Genomic DNA, 17,834 nt, shown 5'->3' on the forward strand with positions numbered 1-17,834 from the left:
ACAGCGGCAAAAGTTACCTGCAACTTTTCCAGCGACAAATGCACTAGTGGTTTTTTCACTATTCATTTTCGAACCAATTATCGCATTATCCTTTCCCATATGACTAGTTTGACGTCTGTCAATAATTGATTAGTTTGGTGAATTTCTTGTTCGTTAAATTGTCCTGCCGAATTACACTCGAGGTTTGTATTTAAACCGAGTAAATTTGTGTTGTTGCAATTCAAATCTGTTGCCTTTTAGCAATTGAACTCGAAAAACTGTCAACCTAAAAATGCTCCACCTGCGGTGTCGCATTTTTATTAGTTGACAGTTTTTCTCGTCTAATTGCTAGGCAACAGATTTTCATTACCTATACAACCCAAATTTACTCGGTAAAATACAAACCTCTTGTGCAATTATAAGTGATAATTTCACGTGTGGTATTTCAGCGACAATTCAATGCGACTATTCAATGACATTTGTCAAACTTCCACCAGTGAAATGACGCGAAATTTTGTCGTATTAACCGGATTTGTTGGTATTAACCGGAACATTCTTCTTAGTTTGTTAATCAATTTCGACAACCGACTTATCACCACATCTTTAAATTTGATCACTCATAACGAATTAGCTTGGAGCACAAAAGTTCGAATAGAACCAATAGCAAAACTGAAAAGCAATTTCGGTAATTTATTTTGACGTTTATTTTTGTCATGGAAATAATGTCAAGGCTTCGGGATTATTACGTATAAATAAATATCTTAGACCATATTAGCGTAGGCGGCACACATTTTTTCGCTGCATTTTGTGACAAAAGCATGAAACTCGGTACACGTGTTCATTAGGTCCAAATAAAACTTTTGGCCCGCAGCGGCAGCACCCATCGAAATTTTCGTGTGGGTTCAAAATTTGAACACTTTTGTTCAAAAGGGTGTTCAAGGTTTTAAACCTGTAAAAATTGACGAATTTCGGCATTCTAGGGGTCGATTTTGAATGATTTAAGGTCGCTGGTGCGAATGGCGGCATTAAAAAAGTTGCATATCTGACCTTTAGACCCCAAATTTGGATTATTTTCAAAATAATGGTAAAATTTTGAATTTGATAGTTTAACCCTGTGTGATGTTTCGGATGTCGATTCCAGCTAACTTGGACGTGCCCTACACGCTAGAAATGTTATATTGAAGTTAAAACAGTTTTTGGTGTGTAAATAGGCCGTTAATCGTTCAATAATTTGTTCAAAATTTGAAAATTCCATACTTGAATGATTTTGCCGTTCTTGGTGTTGTTTCCATATAATTTGTGGTTGCTGATGCTGATTTTGTATTCAGAAAACAGATGCGACTCATAGTTAGGCCCTTTTCATACTATTTTACCTATTAAGAGGGAATGTTCGGCGCAGTCGTACCCTTGTTGCCCCGGATTGCAACAACTATTGAATGACAAAGAAAGACGAAAGAGACGAGCAGGGCATTTCATTAAGATTCGGAAGTAGGCATATTCTTTGACGGGGTATGCCGCCTATGCTTCCATTATTGCCATCCCGTCATCGCTTGTTGGGAAATCTGTACTTCCAGTCAGTCTTGAGCTCACTCCACGACAAGTAACTTCTCGCAGCGAGCTAGTTCCGTCCGACTCGTGCCCCTTGAAGCAAGATAGAGAGATGGACAGGTTGGCATATGAAGGATGAAAAAATTATTAATTGTAGGTATAGTGCAGAGCACATAAACTTTTACTCTTGTACTGTCTTACCTCTACAACTACAATAATTGTAATAAGAAATTATCGGTCAAGAAAATCAGGACACTTTGGTTTTTGGACTGGTTGCTTTGCATTTTGCTACTTTTTTTCATCGATAGACAGGGGCATCTGTCCTCCCCTGCCCCCTCTGGCGACGCCCTTGCCTTGAAGTGAGGATATCGTAACGATACCGTGAAATGCCATCGATCGCGACGCAGTGCCTGGCTGAGCGTTCCCTGAAGTCGCCGAGGCAGCCCCCAAAGTACATCAGAGGGCGGGCGATACGATTAGGCCGCGAGTAACAGGCGTTTTAGGCCCTGCACGTCGCTGTAGGAACTCTAAGCGCATATTAAGAGACCGTTACCACCATGACCAGCCAAAAGCTGGCCAATCTTCGAGTACCTTTTCAGGTATACATCAATAGCACTGGTAGAAGACTGAACATTTAGTAAAAGTTTATCAAATTTGGAACTTCGATGCACAGGCTTTGTGCCACTTCATTTTGTTATGAATGAAAGCAGCTTAATCTCCTTCCCTTCGTTGAGTTGTTGCACCAGATAAGTTCGTACCAATAGATATATAGCTCGTGTTAAGCTTCGCAAGCACTGAATTACTGGCAGAACACACAAGTTTTTTGTTGAATTGCTCTGGCATAAATAACGCACTTTCCAGTTCACCCTCAGCGCACCGCTGACCAGTGAGACTGGCGCCGCCAGCGCCAGCTTCTGCCTGGTCAGGTCATGGTGGTAACGGTCTCTTAATATGCGCGCAGAGTTCCTACAGCTACGCGCAGGGCCTAAAACACCTGTGACTCGCGGCCTAATCGTATCGCCCGCCGTCTGATGTTCTTTGGGGGCTGCCTCGGCGACTTCAGGGCACGCCCAGGCACTGCGTCGCGATCGATCGCGTTTCACGGTATCGTTGCAATATCCTCATTTCCAGGGGCACGAGTCTGACGGAACTAGCTCGCTGCGAGATGTTACTTGTCGTGGAGTGAGCTCAAGACTGACTGGAAGTACAGATTTCCCAACAAGCCATGACGGGAGGGCAATGGTGTGTTGATTTTATTTCCGTGTTCTTGTAGTGTGAAGTGTTAGAACCTGTGAGTTAAGTTGCAACGTACTTCTTCGCTACCTCAACGAATACATTGTAGCACCCTATAATAATATGGAGAACTCGATTGATTGTCGCAAATCGTTGTGCTTTGGTTCCTACAAATCGATCGCAAATGCTCTGCAGCGTTCAGGAAAATTCCAAACATAAATATTAAAGCATCGTACCTCACCCCACAAGAAGAGCAAGCAGTTGCATATTACGTTAGGTACATATCCATTAAAAGCGAAAAATTCACTAGGAGTCGACATATTTTGACATTAAATATCAATGTGGACGTGTTAAAAGCTCTCAACCAGAATTAAAAAGTGTAAAGCGAAATATATGGAACCCATTACAGTGTGATTTACTCTTGAATTTTCATAAAAGACACGATATATCTGTATCATTTCATGTGCAACATTTAAAACTTCTAGGCTTTCTCGCCACCTGAAAACCGCAAACACGTGAGCCGTGACAAAAGTGCACGTAAATAAAAAAGTGAAACTTAAGTGCACTAGCTTTTGAAAAAAACCTTTGCACCGCCATTATAGAATATTACGCGATATTCATACTCATACACCTGCACGGACGATACGAGTAATATATTTATTTATTTATTTATAAGTCTTACGGGAGAGGCCCCAAAAAATTAAAGTTTTGTGTACAATTCACATATACAAAAGATAATTATGCTTAAATTACTGGAAAAAAGAAATTAAAAATAAATATAGTGAGCAGTAATAAACTAACTAAACTAACATTGGTAGTATGATTTGTCGACATCATTTAGTAGCAACTTAAGTATTGTTATTTTAATATTTAAAGCTCGCAGTAATTGCTTAATTTATGGGAATTGCCCTCATTCTTTTCAACGCATTATTAAATGGTGCATGTCATGCAACTTATCTGATTCATGAGACCTACCGATTAGATCAGCGACATAGAGTATGCTTTTATATTTTAAATTGTTGGAAAACGCAACATTATAATCTACCAATATCGTAAAAACTTGCGACAATATTTTGATATGGAAATGAGATAACAATACCTAAACGTAACGAGGTCAAAGAGAAACCGGGCAGATGAACGAAATCAGTTAAATATTTCAAAATCATCTCTTTTCATTTCGCCAGTTGGATAGACATTGTGTACAAACCGCAAAAAAATACGTATATCGATCTGAACTGACCCTTCTTTAGTAGCTCTCGCCATGGGCTTCTACTGGGTGCGCGAAGTTAGCACGGTAATGGAAGCAGAAACGAAATGTTTTGTGCCAATTGTTTGTGCTTGATTGTGCACGAAATAGTATATTGAAAGTCAAGTTTTACAATGCGACCTATTGTAATGCGACTATCTTGTGGCACGAGTGGCGTAGCGAAGCGGAGCCACGAGTGTCCACAAGATAGGAGAATTACAATAAAGCAATGTAACACGTGTTTTTCATACTATTTTTTCTATTTCGGGGCTTTAATTTAATTAAAAAGTAATTATTAAAAACTACAGGAAACTTCAGAATTGATATGTCTTAAGTTGGCAACACCTTTTACGTTGGCAAATTTTAAGTTGGCAGCGTAGATAAACACAACACTGACATTTGGAAACTTTAAATTCCGTGAATGTGTAACGTTTTATTCGTAGATAAATTTATTTATGGTGGATGTGTAAACTTTTTAATCAATTTATAACGTCCATGTACCTACTCCCTCTGCAAGACGCCAAGCCGTACCTATAGCTTTCCTACGTAACCTCTAAAGTTACCCACTATAAATAACAATTATATTACTTTTATTGTTAACTTATCTACACATGACACGAATTTCTACAAATCTTTCAAGAAAACACTGTTTAATTTCACAATGGAATACACCGATTGACTGATCTATCGAACATAATACGATCACATCTTTTTATAGTACGAATTTCATATACAGTTAACCCGTTTTATAATTGGGCAGGTTGCAATTCAAAGTTGAGCTAGAAATGGTAATCCGTGCATTCTAGATGTTATCTTAAGTAATCGGTGGTTTGCTGCTAGGTTGGCTGTATTAGTGAGTGGCAAACTAATGCAAATTAGCCCAGACACTATATCTGATTTATTGTAAAATGAACCTTTTTATTTTGTCGATTTCTACGGTTTTGAAAAACGGAAAATTATGAGTAATAGCATTGAGTACCTCACTCAACGGTAATAGTATAAACAGATGCAGTATTTCTTTCTCTGAAAAAAACCTATTCAGACTTTTGCTCTAAAATAATTAGGGGAGCTAGTAATTGACTATAAAGAAATTACCATTGAAATCCCTATGCTGCGTCGCGCTAGGCACCACCCTGTATAAGCGCTACTTTTTTTCCAAAACGCGCTAAAAAGCATTATTTTTAGGTAAAGTAAAACTCACTTTCGTAGTATTAATAGCAGTATCTACTCGTATTAATAATTCGAAATTACATTTATGAGGGCTCGTTCCAACTCTGGTTAGCAGTTTGGTCGTTAGTCCAAATTTTTGACACTGCGCAAGCGCAAAACCAAAAAATATCCGTATGCACGGAATCCTTGGACCAAGCCTTTTCAAATGGGCCCTATATCGCCCAAATCGGTTCAGTAGTGGTGTAGAAGGAATACGTGTGACGGACGGATGGACGGACGCTCAAAGTGCAGCTAATAGCTATTTTTCACTTTAAGGAAAATACGCTAAAAACCGTAGATCCTTAAAAGCGTGGTAAACGTAAACATATCCATTATCCAATCCAACAAAGAATCCAGAATTAGACAATTTGTTTAGATTTTCAATTCAAATCGGTTTTGAATAAAAAGCTTATTAGCTTTCGTTTTCTTGCGTGTATTGGATTGAAATAGTAGTTACATCGTACAGTTCGCGTCAGCTACGTACCTCTAGCCTGGGTGATTGTAGCTACTTGTATTGTTATCCCCTCAATTTACTACCCGAACTCATATTATCTGAGTAAGGTTTTATAAGCGATAAACTTCTAAAACTACTAAATTTACTGCCAAGCGTCTAAGTGCTGTAATTTCCTACGCGACTTACTCTCTTGTTTCATGTATCCTCTTATCCGTTTCATTTTTATGAATGGGTTGCTCTTACAGAAAGCGTAAAATGTATAAACTATGATTTGATTGTCCTATACTTGTACAATTGTCTGATGTGTCATCGGCGGAGATATTTGCAAAAGGGATCATAAGAAAAATTAGTTGGGAAGAGAGTTTGGGGTTTGTGGAACATAAGGACACTAAAGACCTATATATAAAAGGACAGAAAGAAGGGCAGTAGTTGGGAGAAAACGGTTCCTTTCGTTGAGACCTTTAATTAGAATACAATGAGAGATAAAATTAATTCTTAACCCCCTCCCCCTCAGGCCCAATCGCTCACTGATCTCGAAAAAGAGTCGGGAAAATTATAATTTGTACAAACCAATTTATTTCGATGAGACCTTTCATTAGAATAACATGAAGGGTAGAACATATGTTTAACCCCCTCTCCCCCTTTTTCCAAAGTTTAACTTGGTACCACTAAAGGCATGCGTATGCAAAATCTGAGACCAAGTGGTTGTCGTATGTAAAAGTTACGCACGTTTTATACTTTCAAAAACAGCATCTCAGGAAATAATTCGTGGGGGGACCCCCCTTTTAGACAGTGAAATTTGATGGCCGTCTGGCTCACCTTCAAGGTATAGGCTACCTGCAAACAATTCCAGGACTCTAGGAACATTCCGGCAGAAGTGGGTCCGGACGGACAAAACGCAAACAATAGCACATTTTTTGTAATTCTTAAAAAATGCGCTAAAAAAATGATCTTAAGATATACAAGTTGCACTTAAAAAATACCAACTTTGGGTCCAATCTCAGAAACGGATTCTACGTAAAATATTTAAAATGGGCAGTTTATACATTTTATACCCTGTGTAAAATGACACGATTTTCAACTGCATATGCGGGGCTAAAGTGGATTATTTTTTCCCTAGGGAAAAAATGAAATGACGTCACGCAAATTAGGAAATTAACTAAGCCAATCACAAATTATCTTCGAAATGTCAATCATCAATTTGAACTTGAACGTAAATGATTATTGATTAACTATAAAAGTAACATTTCAATATTTCGGAAAATGTCATTATATAAATCATTCCTTAAAGGAAACTGATTTAATCGTAAAAAACCGTATGTAAGTAGGTACTGTAAAGAATTTAAATTTTACTTATCTACTTATAGGTTAGGTGATTTGGAGGTTAAGAAAACGAGACTGTCTTTTTAGTTCTTACTCCGAGGTCTTTGTGGTCACTATTTTAATTGTAGTTAAAACCTACACATTTGGATTCAAGGTACGGGTATCAATGAAACTATTTATTTGGTTGCAAATTTACTGTTATCATTATTAATTGAAAAAGTTTCTATTGAATTTGCAGCAGCAATTTCTATTCTTTTGGAAGGTATCTCGGGTATACCTAACAGAAGCAGAATCGAATGAAATGCAGCAATTATTACATCAGAGTAGGTAGAGTACCGGAAACACTACATTCACTATCAGTCTATCACTGTCCATTTTTAAACTTCAAGTTTGATGGTTTTTGAAGATTCAATTATTGGTAGTTGTCGCCACCTCGTCGCTGTGTATGGATTGAAATTTAAAAAAAAGACTCCAACCTCGGAGCTTTATTGTAAAAAAGTTACATCGCAAAACTATTAATTAAATTTCTTAAGCAATACATTGAGAAATCATTTCACCGAGTCGTCAAGTGGGATGAAAACATTGGAAGCCTCAAGGATATGAACGCCAGAGATGTACTCACACTGGACATAAGAAGCATGTAGGGCGAAATTGTTATAAAAATGAGAATGTAATTTCTATGTAAAACGAAGCTTTACAGCAGCGTAAGAACACCATAAATCAGTGGTACAAATCGGAAGAAATAACGTTGCAAACTTTTCTGAATGCTCGGGTGTAGATTACCTTTTACACTTTGACGAACGTTTTTATAAACTACAATTTGTACTACATGTGTGTTAGTTTCTATTAGTAAGGTACCTACATGTGTCAATTATGTAGGTATAAGTACAATCACAGAGTATATATAATACTCTGGTACAATATATTTTGCAGCAAAAAGGTACCCATTCATACATTTTTCTCCAACCACCTGAATAAGACACTATTTTGTTATACTTTTTGGTCCAAAAAATGGGCGATTTGAGGAGTCGTCAGTATCACCATGGTAACTGTCCAAAAAGTAGGTACTTTTCGGACTAGTCCGCAAAAGTAATTTGACCAATCAAAAAATTACAAATAGCTGTCATTGCCCTGTCATTCAGAACATGACTCGAAAATCGAGATGTCCCTTTAACAAAAACCGTAAACATGTCTATTTTTATATTAATCAGCACTTGCACATCAACTTTCAACAAGATCGAAATAAATGTCAACTCCCTATAGGAAGCGCTGTCAAGACTTGTTTAGACGTGCAAGATAAAAGATTTTATTGCAGGAATGACTTGCCTTAAAGTTTTCGACTTGCTGGGCTGAGCTCTTCTATCACCGTTTACATTATGAGAGTTATTGGGAAGTGCTCTCCGACACAAATTTGTGATAGTTTTACTATCCCGTGTAAATTACGCTTTAGTGCGTAACAGAAATAACTACCTACAAAATGTTGTTTTACATTAAAACATTTACAGATTTACAAATGGAATTGAAAATTACAGCTTCGGTAACATATGTTCGCAGTTAACATGTAAGAGTAGCAGTTCAAATTGAACTTTTTGAATCAAAGTGAACATTCCTTCAAACATAGGAAAAACTAAGACTTCACAGTACATACGAAAAGTAACTTCGCAATTCAATTCATGTACGATTAACTAATATGGGCAACTTCGCACAGTGCTTATATCCGCATGCTTTGGTTGTGAAGAAAATATGTTTCTCGGTAAACAGTTTCGCACCTTCAAGTAAGAGTAAGGAGATGTTCAGCATCCTAGACCTAATTCTATGCACTCCAATGCTTCCTGTACTTGTACCAGTAAATTTCGAAATTAAACTTGTCATCGACCACTTAAAGAGAATCTTAGGTTAATAAAATGTACCCGTTTATGCTACTTACTTGATTGTACATCTTGTCGTATTTGATTAAGCAAAAATAAAGATGTTTCGTGTTCATATTGAATTGTTCTAAGATATTTACTTCATGTTTACTTTCATAAGGAGGTTACTTAAAACCTAAAAAAATATTAATAGAGTGGCACCCAAAAGATGAAGCAGTGGTCGACAAACGACAACTACAAGAGCGTGCGCAAACACACTGGGTAAGTAAAAAAGTGGTTGGAGAATAGTATATTACGTACTGAGCGCGGAAGTAGCTTATTTCTCGAAGAATGTTAACGCGCCGAGGGCAGTTTTATTCTGAGAGAAATAATCTTTCGTGCGAGGTTCGTATACTATTTTATTCACAATCGTAAGAAATTACAAAAAGGTTAAATAAATTGTTTAAATTTTGCACTTTATTCTCATTAGTGGAAAAATGTCACATTAGTTCGTACAATTGTCAAACATCCGTCAATTGTTTCATTTTACGCGGCCGTACTTTTACGAAAATTTGAATTTAAAATTGAAAATGTCTGATTCAGAGGAGATTATAAGTACCCCCCCTGAGTTACGAGAAGTTGCAGAGACAGTTTCAAAAAGTATACTGCCAGATAAAAGTAAAAAACGATACGAGCAAACTTACAATTTGTACAAGGCCTGGGTGTTTAGAGAAACGTACTCCAATAGGTTCTGAAAGTTCGTTATTGGCATACTTTAACGAATTAATATCTAAAGCCCGTTTGTAACGATCATTTATTTAGTCAATTTTTAAGTAATTTTTTAGGAACAAAAAAATTGAACATTTCATACATCAACTTTGATCAATTTTTTGGTACCTACTTATTTTAGGAACTGAAAGTTGTCCTATTTTTGTAATGTTTAGAACCTGTCCTATTTTTCCCTCAATTTTTTAGTTACTTTTTACAGATTATAGGGAATTTGTAAATTTAAATGTTTTTTCACATTTAAACCTTAATTTAGAGAAGATAAATATTTAACTCTCCAGATTTAATATAACATATAGGTTATGTACAAATGTTTACATTTTACAGGTTTACCGCAAGCGCTTTGAATTTACTTTAACGCGCCAACGTGCAAGCGTTTGTATTGTTTATAATACCTATGAATAGACAATGATATTACCATTATTAGGATATTTTTTACTCGTAGATTTACCCCTTACCCTTAAACAGTTTAACGCAAATTCAAATTCTAGCGTGTTTACGGTTGCGCAGTGCCGAGGTCACTGAGAGAGTCACGGTGCAACAGAGATTCAAAACTCCATCTCATCTAGTGCGCCATCTGTGACTGATATTAGTAGCTATTACTTCCTTTCCTTAGCGCGGAAGTTCATACTTTCGAACTTCGTAATAAATAGTATAATCTAGTTACGGCCGACTTTCAAACTTCTTAAATGAGACGAATGACTCTTATTACTAACCGATTGTGAATAAAAAATTTTATGTTTCATTCGTACGAAAAATGCGTTTCCGTGACTCGGACCCTTCCTCGTCCCGGAAACGTGCATTTTTCGTACTTATGAAACAAATAACTATTTTAGTAGAACTTTTGTTCCACATTAGTTTGAATAATATATGTACTCCCAGCACATAGTTGTATATAAGTAAATAGAGAGACAGTCTTGTAGCGAAAAATTGACTCCAATTGAACCTTGCGCAGGCCGTTGGTGAGTGTGCGCAGTAATCGACAACAGAACCGGCTTCAAATTAAATGATCCTTAAAGCAGGTTCGGCTTGAGAATATATGGTTTCTCATTGCAACAAAAATTGAAAAGAAATTCAATGTGTGGTGAATGATGTTGTTAACACTGTGTCTTGAATAAAAATAATAAGAAACATTACAATCGTTAAGAACTTTTAATACAGTAGACTACAATACAAAGCTGGTAAGGGGCTTACAACATCAGAATCGAGAAAAGATTTTTTGAGATTCTGGTATAAAGGAAATCGTATATTTTTAGTTTAAGAGTGTAAAGATCTATTTATGCACTCAGTGAGTATAAAAATAAGCAATGAAAGAATAAAATAAGTTGAAATTTTATTTTGGTGCGGGACAAAATTTCAGGTGTGCAATGCCGAAAACATAGTTTGAATACGGGTAGCCACAAAGTCGACAAACTTCAAATGCCAATAACTCAAATATCTCAAAAATGGAGCATTGGCAGAGGGTATGTACAGTGGCACCACGCTCAGAAGGTCCCTGACAGGGCGTGTCCGAGGATGCTGGAAATTTAGACTGTACATTCTCATGCAAAATTTGACTTTACTAAATATAAATAAGTGGGCCACGCGATATGAGTTGCATTACTTCAAGGGGAAACAGTAAAATTAATAATTTTATTTCTACAAAACGTAAACACATTTAAGATTGTTAGATGTTCAACACAATTTACAATTCTGATGCACTTCTGCTGTGTAAATATGGACAGTTATTGAAACAATCACATTGAAATTAATAACACTCACATTGACTAAATTAACACACAACCTTTTAACTTTTTTCATTCATTATCGTCACTTGACCACTAATCATCATCGGAACTGCCGGTGTTCACAATAAATTGTACATTGTCAATAAATTCATTTCTCGTAGGAATGTTATTTGCTTCTAACCAAGAACGTATCACTTCCTTACGATTATTCATTGTTGGTGGCTTATTTATTTGAACACTGATAAGGTGCGTGAGTTTGCTGGTAAATTTGGTATACGCTGCTTCTCTAACCACTGCATAAAGTTGGTATGATTCATATCATCGTAATAATCCCCCGATTTACTGTGCGACATCCTCTACAAAACCAGAACGACTACAAGCATACTACGATGTCCTCTGACCAGCCCTATTATAAACTTCCGATACTTCATCTGATTGTTAGCATTTACTCACTCCGTACGATGGGTGAATATAGGTTTCGTCCAAGTATATAACGGGTTTCTTGTCACATTCAGGTTGTTCGTTTTCTTTTAATCTTCTTAAATAACGAGATGCCATACTACAATGTCACTGCTTCTTTCCATTACCAACCTACGTTTGTTCCGACACTTCTTGTATCGAAAACCAAGTTTCAACAATTGCTTGCGAATAGTCTTCCTTCCATCCACATATTTGATCTTTTCTTGCACTTTTCTAGGAGCATTTTAAAATCACCTTTATTTATTTACAGAAGTACAGATCGTCGCCTACTAAACATTGAAATGGCGGTAAAGAGTATAATGTAATGGGCATGCTTAAATTATTACTCCAAAGCATTTACAAATGAATCTGAAGCATCTGAAAAGTTATTGCTGTTTTGTTTTGTGATTATGTAACTGAATGCACCCAAAAATCGTGCTGATTCCCTTTCACGCACTGCGCATGAGTCGGCTCCGCCATTAAAAGTCGGCCACTGTAGTTGGAGTTATTTTTCCACGCGCAGGTCGTATGTACTGCCTCTCTATTTACTTATATACAACTCTGTGACTCCCAGTAACTTATTCTCCATTTTTATAATTCCACCTTATTGATATCTTGATTATAAAGAGATAAACAGGGCAGCCAATGCAAATTATGTAACCTAGAAATTGAATGCTCTAATTATTATGATTGTTTAGCAGCAACTTACAGTTGTTTTAACACAACAATTAATCTTTTGTTTTTATAATTCTGCTGCTCAATTTGTTGAAAAATGCATAATTGTACCTAGTTACTTATAACCTAACTTTTTAATTTTATTGTGCACCTGCACGATTTACGAATACCACGCTAGAAGCAACGCACTGGGCGAACCTGCTCGGCAACTCGATTAACCTCGGGAGCGATGGGTAAGCTAACTTTCCTTATCAACGCACGTGCTTTGTGTTTTGCGTATCTAAATGGTGGTTTCGACAATAGATTACTGTTTTTATAGTAATGATTATTTTGAGGGGTATAGAAAAAAATAGTGTATTATACACGGGGAAAAAGCAAATTTTAGCGCTCACATAATTACACTTTATTCCGTATAACTTCCGTTGCACGTCATCATATTCTATGACGTAATTACTATGCAATAATGCCAAATCTAGTTTTGAGCGATTTAGGTTATGTCACTTGTCAACAAGACAGTGCATTCTTTGTGTGAACAATCCACACCTTAAATTTCGTTAATTGGAACCACAATATACATACAATATACTTTAATAACTTATGAAACTGTACAAATGTAGCATCTCTTTTACAGAGAAAGTAGGTACTAAATATAAAATTTTACAGGTTATGTGATGTGATGGATGATATTCAAATTAATCGGAATCATCGGAACTGCTTTCGTGTTCAAAGTTTATAATAATAGTAGCAACGTTTTCAAGATCTAATTGCTTTTCTCTTTCGTACCACTCGTGTATTAACAGTTTCCGTATCCTTAACTGAATTGCGCCACGTTTCGGAAGTTATCGATTGTAGTGATTCTTGTCACATGTTTATGCAATTTTCAATGCTTCGTCCATCTCTACCAATGTGTCGATTGTAATAATTTTTCGCTATGCCCCAAATATGTTCGATAGGATTAAAAACACGATGATAGGGTGGTAATCGTAAAACGAAGTAACCGTATTGCTCGGCTAAGTGGTCAATGCCTTATGCGGTACATTTTAGCTGATTTATTCCTAAAAGTATCAACAAGATTTATATAACATCAAATAATTTGCGAACGTACTTACTCTGCAACCTTTTCAACAGTTCGGCTGTAAAATCATTTTCGGAGAACTGCACATTATGATCACCTAACCACACTTTAATGTTGTTTGTTTTCCCGTTATCGAACACAATTACTAACGGGTTATCTAAATTCTTCAGTAATTTCTCTTCAAACCAATGCACAGCGAAAGACGTAGAAAATAATCAAAATCAAATCAAACGAAAAGTAAACCAAAAGCAACCTGTCAAATTTACAAATTTAAACGCGACAACATAGCGAAATGCTACCAATTGTTGCGGCTAAAATAAACTACATGCTTAATGTGTTGCCTAATAAACGAAAGTAAGTTTACGTTGGTACGTCGTTTTCTTCAGGGAATGACGTGCAACGGAAGATATACTGAATAGACCGTACATCTCATTGTCATCCTTATATGCTCGCGCTAAAAACACTCACTTTTCCCCCTTGTATAATAAATAGCTATTATTTATTTCTGATGCTGGTTTTACCCTGTTCGATTAAACTATCCATCGCCATCGTTGGGTTATAACTGAACATTCATTCATGACCTAATATTATTAATTTATAATAACTTAGTTCAATCTAGGTATTCAAAAAATTATATTGCTTATCAAAAAGTCAATTAAAGCAAATTTAAATAAAGCTATAGAGAAAAACGTTTTCCTTAGTGAAAATCGATGGTTTAATTTTGTCCAGTTAACTCCAACCTACCGTATATAACAGTTTACAGAGTTCACTACATAAAAAACGCGCAGTTTTTTGCGTACCCACCATGTGACAATATGTAAGTAACGAAATACAACTAGAAAGTAGAAGAATGAGAAGATCAAAGATCAAACCGGTGCTATGGACACAAGGCAGGAGATTTGGTATTAGTGCGACCGCACGTCGCGTCGCCGCTCCTGAATGTAGGTATATGGATGATGAAATAAAAATTTTTTTAGGGACCAATGAGTGATAATCAGAAAGGAAGCAGTGAAGCACACAAAGCACTGATATAACAAAACACAAAGGCTCAACATTTAAAATCGATATTTTGTACGTCTATACCGCCCGAGGTAACGTAACTTTTGGGATTTTTACAGATGAACTACAGAAAAACGATTAAAATAATATTGTTCGCAGTGTTACACGATTTTAACCTAGACCACCTACGTGATTGAAGAGAGGAGAATATTTCGGGATTTTAGCATGCCGTAACAAATGATAGTAATCCTAGGATTCCTATTTCAAAGCGTACACAGACGATTAAGGATACTCGAAAATTATGAAATATCGCATAGATTTATCAATTTATTAGCGTCCCCTTGAAAACTGACGTAAATCCGAGAGTAATATCTTCCTGTTTCGAAATGTGTAAATTTAGGACTGATTTAACTTCTTACACATTCCAACAAATTTCAAATTGCCATTTATTTTCACTGTAATCCAACTTCATGCCTCCAGCAGCCTGGTCAAAACCTATGACATTATACACATAAATGGATTTATCGCTTTATAATCTAAATTCACAACTTGCTAAATGTACGCAATCTCTTTGTATCCGCCTGGTTGTGCATAGTTTAAATAGTGTCATAGGAATATCTGTTTTTCCAGAAAAGTTAGAACTTGTGTCCGATACAGACCTCTTTCGTTTTCAAAACTTAATTTGCAGCATACTTTTCCCTTAAAGTAGATACTGTGAAAGATAGACATTTTTTGTACCTACTGCTGTAATTGAAACTCTTCAACCGTAGAACGATTCGACATTTCACTCATAAATGTAATTCTGCGAGATAAATAAAATTGCTGACATAATGGCACAACAAATCATTGGAGAATATAGTAGCTTCTGTTAACATGGAACCCAAATTTTATAAAAACTGTTCGACAATTTTGTTCCTTAATTCATCAAGTATGTACACAACACAATTTACAATCGACAATTTCGTAGAATTCTCTCCATTTTCGTAGTCCGGCCAAGAATTGCAGTGCAACTTTTTTTTTCGAATTTTCAAAAACTAATTCCAGATTCGTCATTTTCATGTTCAAAAATCCTCAGATACAAAATTTCGCTTTCGTGGTAGGAATTTTGAAAATTTTTTTGAAGAATCGAATAGAGTGCTTGTCGTGATCCCCTCTATCACCCAATTTTTTTTAGATGCGGTCATATAACACCCTGTATATGATGATAGTAAGTAGGATAGGTACATATCGTCGATCCGGAAGAAAAGTGACACAACTCAAAAAACACGTATTTTAAGTTATACGCAGGAAATTACTTAAAAAGTTATCAACTTTGATCAGGAAAAACGTATTACAAGTGTCGCTTTTCTGTCAGTGCAAATAATATTGATGTGCGTCAGCAAAAGTGTCACATTTTCAGTTACGCGTTTGCTCTGCGAAAGACAACATACACTATTGCGAGAAAAACGACCTATTTTGAGAAGTGACTTCAGTTTGTGCATTTTAGTGCAAGAAAAGTGACATTTTTTAAGTTGTGACGGTTTTCTTGTTTAGATAAGGTAAGATTTATGATCACTTCTGTGTACTATTTTGAAATGTGACATTATTCTAGATTCAACGGTGAATTTGGTTGATATTTTTGTGTCACTATTGTGATTGTGTCATTTTTCTTGACTAAAGATGTCAAAACGTTCCAAGCTAATATTACAAATAGCGCGAGATACGTCAGGAACTTTGGGATGTTTATTTCGTAACAACTCTAAAATAGAAAGGGAAACACTTACAGAGACGACAATAAATACAAATGATGGTACTTGTGAACAGCAAGACCATAACAAGTGCACCGGAGTAGAGACAAATGCTTCAAAAGGTACCTAACCGATCTTTGTTAGTAATTTATATTGCAAATTATCAATTTATGTAGATAACTGTGATGCCACGTTGCAAGATCAACTGGATGACAATAATCCCGAAAAAAATACGGATAATATTGAAAAAATAGGCGAAAACAGTCAGTATGAAAACACGATAGATTCAAACAAAGGCAGTATTGAAAAGGACCCTGAACAGGAGCCAGATTGGAAATCGATAGACGGTGAGTAACTTAAATTAAAAGTTAATATAAAAATTATAACTATTACATTCGTTTTTGCTCATTAGTTTTTATTTGCGTAATATTATCTTAACGGATTAAAGCATTTTAAGTGTACCTTGTTTTTTCCAATTTACAGAAGCAACCACACTCAGCTTATCAAGAAGTTCACCATCAAGCAACTCTTCACGACGTAGTAGCTCATCTAATTCATCTTCAAAATCTAAAAAAAAATCAGCCTCTAAGTAATTCTAATTACGACATTAACTCTGATGATTCGTTTGCCGATCCAGATTTTGAAGTCGGTACTTCTACTTCTAGCGATGGTGAATCGGATGATGATGAATCACTTGCTACAGGACAAGATGAGGATAAAGAAAATGAACGAAAAAGTAAACGCAGAAAAGTTAGTTACCCAAGAGAAGAGAAAAAAATGTAAGAAAAAAAATAAGCAACCCTGCCAGCTGGCGAAAAAATATCGCAAAGCAGCTGCGAAATTCTGGCAAAAGCTACGAGTCAAGTTCAAAAAGTAAAAAGAAATTCAAATCACGAGAAATTCAACCACCATGCAATGATAAATGCAGGCTTAGGTGCTTTGAAAAAATTACCCAAGACCAAAGAGAAATAATTTTTCAAGACTATTGGAATATGGGAAACATACAGAGACAACGGGAATTTCTGCTAAATTCCATGACAGCTGTGATTCCTCAGTACCGGTATACTAGGGAAAATAGCAACCGCCGCCAAAACAATGCCTTTCATTTTGATACAATGGGTAAAAAAGTTAGGGTTTGTAAGGTTTTCTTTAAGGCAACTTTAGCTATAAACGATCGACCAATCCGCACTGTTATAGAAAAGAAAAGTTTTTTGTCTCAACAGATGATTTCTGAGGACTTGAGAGGAAAGCATAACAAGCATCCACATGTGGACGAAGGAATTAAAGAGGGAGTAAGAAACTTCATAAAAATGATTCCTCGTATAGAAAGCCACTATTGTCGCTCACAAACTACAAAAGAATACATTGATGGTGGGAAATCTATTGCCCAGATACATAGGGATTACACTGATCAATGCAGAGAACAAAAACTTCCTACTGCCAACTATGTGATGTTCTCCAGGATATTTAATCAAGAATTTAACATTTCATTCTTTTCACCAAAAAAAGATCAGTGCGAGCTTTGTAATTCCTACAAAAATTCTAAT

The sequence above is a fragment of the Photinus pyralis genome, unplaced genomic scaffold, assembly GCF_008802855.1.
Source record: "Photinus pyralis isolate 1611_PpyrPB1 unplaced genomic scaffold, Ppyr1.3 Ppyr1.4_LG2, whole genome shotgun sequence".
Lineage (NCBI taxonomy): Eukaryota > Metazoa > Arthropoda > Insecta > Coleoptera > Lampyridae > Photinus > Photinus pyralis.